Genomic DNA, 2,599 nt, shown 5'->3' with positions numbered 1-2,599 from the left:
TTATAAAGCTAAGGCCTCATTTATTTATAACCCTTAGACATTTAAACTTAGCAAAAAAAGAGGGTGTGCTAAGTGGCTTCAGTCGTGCTCGACACCTTGCTACCCTATGGACTGTAGCCCTCAAGGCTCCTCTGTCCATGGGATTCTCCAGGCAAGTATTTCTTCCTTCTTGGGATCTTTCCAACCCAGGGGTCGAACTTGCATCTCTTGCATTGGCTGGCGGGTTCTTTACCTCTTGCACCAGCTGGGAAGCATAAAGAGTGATACAACTGAGTGACTAATGCTCTCACTGTCAAAAGAGTGGATGTGTGGGTATGTATAACTGATTCACTTTGCTGAGGGCTTCCCTGGTGGCTCAGAGGTTAAAGCGTCTGCCTGCAATGTGGGAGACCTGGGCTCAATCCCTGGGTCGGGAAGACCCTCTGGAGAAGGAAATGACAGCCCACTCCAGTACTCTTCCCTGGAGAATCCCATGGACGGAGGATCCTGGTGGGCTACAGTCCACAGGGTCGCAGAGAGTCGGACACGACTGAGCGACTTCACTTTCACTTTTCACTTTCATTACCGATTCTCTTTGCTGTACACCTGAAATTAACACAACATTGTAAATCAGCTATACTCTAATAAAAAAATTTTAAAAGCCTCTGTGTAAACGTTCAATGAGAAATTATTTGCATCCTTTATTTCTCAGTTAACTCTCCCAGCATTTAAATGGTAAATATGTGAGGAGGGGCAGGCATTCACCTTCATCTTACAGAGCCTTTTGAATGAGTAGTTTCTGGAGCTGCTCTGTGAGAAAATTTTCTTGTGTGTCTAAAAATCGCAAACTATTTGGAAAAACAAACAAAGCTGGACTGATCTGAGTTGATTGTTTTTAGAAATAACAAATTCAACTTTTTCCTCCCTACTCCCATCAGCCAATTTTGGGATAGCTATAATCTCATTATGAAATCTGACCGAGCTTGATTCTATGTGATTCAATCTCCAGGTTTAAACAATCTGGAATGCTCTGTGGAAGACCTTGAAAGATTTCCCAGCAGGACATGGAAGGCTGACATGCCAGAGAATGAATGAATTCAGGTTTTCAGTTTCTGGTGACCTTGATTAGCACCCAGCGAAGTTTCTTGGCTGTCTGTCTCCTGGCATTCACCCTCTTCCTCTCTCCATAGTTTGATCGCTCCTATTCTGTCTGGAAGGACCACTGCAAGAAATTTCAGGGACGAGAAGGGTCAACAGCCTCACCCGGCTGATGAGGAAGCTTAGATTTAATGAGTTTGCGTGACCAGCATCTATTACTCTTTGATGCTTTCCTCATGGTTCCAACACAATGCTCCATTCTCTTCAAGCAAGAGCTATTGAGGGAATTTCCAACCATTTTCCAGTTTCCATGTTCTTCATATCAAAACAGAAAAGTATCTGTATTAAAAATGTAAAAGTGTCAGCTCTTTAGACCTGGGTACACCTATCTGTGGACGTGAGTCTGAGTGAACTCTGGGAGTTGGTGATGGACAGGGAGGCCTGGCGTGCTGCGATTCATGGGGTCGCAAAGAGTCGGACACGACTGAGCGACTGAACTGAACTGAACTGACACCTATCTACTTCCCTGGGAGACCAAGGGAGGGGGCCCGGTGTCTGGGGTTCAGGGGTTGGGGGGCGGTGCCAATGGGCAGGGCGAAGAAGACCTCCACTGCCACCGTGTGGTCCCCCGGAGCCGCGGAGAGGTAGTGCTTCTGAAGCATCTGTCTGTCAAACTTCGGCTGCTTTGAGGTCTTCGTCCGTGCAGTCAGCACGGTGTCAGCGGAGCTTTGTTAGCGTTTTTCTTTCCAGAGCATTTTTCTCTTTCTTTGGCCCCAGGAAAGGGGAAGCTGCTGAAAGCCAGCAAAATTCAATATCCTGAAAAATTATCTGTGGGGAGGTAAGGGGTCAGGATCTAGGAAAGGACTCTCAGGATCAATTGCTGACGAGGCTTGCAAGATCCTTGTCTCAGCTCTCTAGAGAGTGGAGATTTATGGGGCAAAAGTCAGGCCCAGTGTTGGAACTTGTCATGGTTATCACCTAGTCAATTGGGGAAGTCAGGACAGATGAAGATTCGCTTCTTATCTCATTTATCGCCCCTGATTGCAGTTCAAATTAGTTCTCACATCACATTCTGATAGTCTCAGACTCAATATCATCAGTTGAAATACTAACGGTGTTTTTCAGTGCAAAAAATGACTTTCAAGGCATGTATTACGGAAAGGATTATAATAAATTAAATGCCTAAACTGGCAGACTGCAAACAATTTTGACTTAGATCTAAATGTTTGCACTGGCTGTTTAAACATTTAATTTGTTAGAATGGAAGTTCCACCACAGAATAAGCATATTAATTAAACTTGGGCCTTAGCAACCGGAGTCATTCCGCACACACAGAGCGTGACAAACCCGGACGGCAAGAGCCAATGTGCGTTGATTTCTCATTCTCCAAATGAACATGTTGCTTCTTTAAACCCTGCCGACATTAGTGACTTTTAATGAATTATTCTGTCTTTCTGAGGTTACTTTTAGCTGATGCTGTAGGATAATGTTGGTCTAGGAAACAACTTTGCTAATTAAGTTT

At 44.6% G+C, this 2,599-nt stretch overlaps 1 non-coding gene across 1 annotated transcript; it reads left to right on the top strand.

The window, feature by feature from the left end:
- The first annotated feature begins 2,238 nt into the window (after nucleotides 1-2,238).
- MIR759 (microRNA mir-759) lies at nucleotides 2,239-2,334 on the top strand. The gene has a single exon (NR_031380.1). It is a non-coding gene; the product is annotated as a microRNA mir-759 (primary transcript).
- The last annotated feature ends 265 nt before the right edge of the window (nucleotides 2,335-2,599 follow it).

The sequence above is a fragment of the Bos taurus genome, chromosome 12, assembly GCF_002263795.3.
Source record: "Bos taurus isolate L1 Dominette 01449 registration number 42190680 breed Hereford chromosome 12, ARS-UCD2.0, whole genome shotgun sequence".
Taxonomy (NCBI): Eukaryota; Metazoa; Chordata; class Mammalia; order Artiodactyla; family Bovidae; genus Bos; species Bos taurus.
The sequence above is the reverse complement of the archived record's forward strand: the minus strand, read 5'-3'. Positions and strand labels throughout refer to the sequence as shown.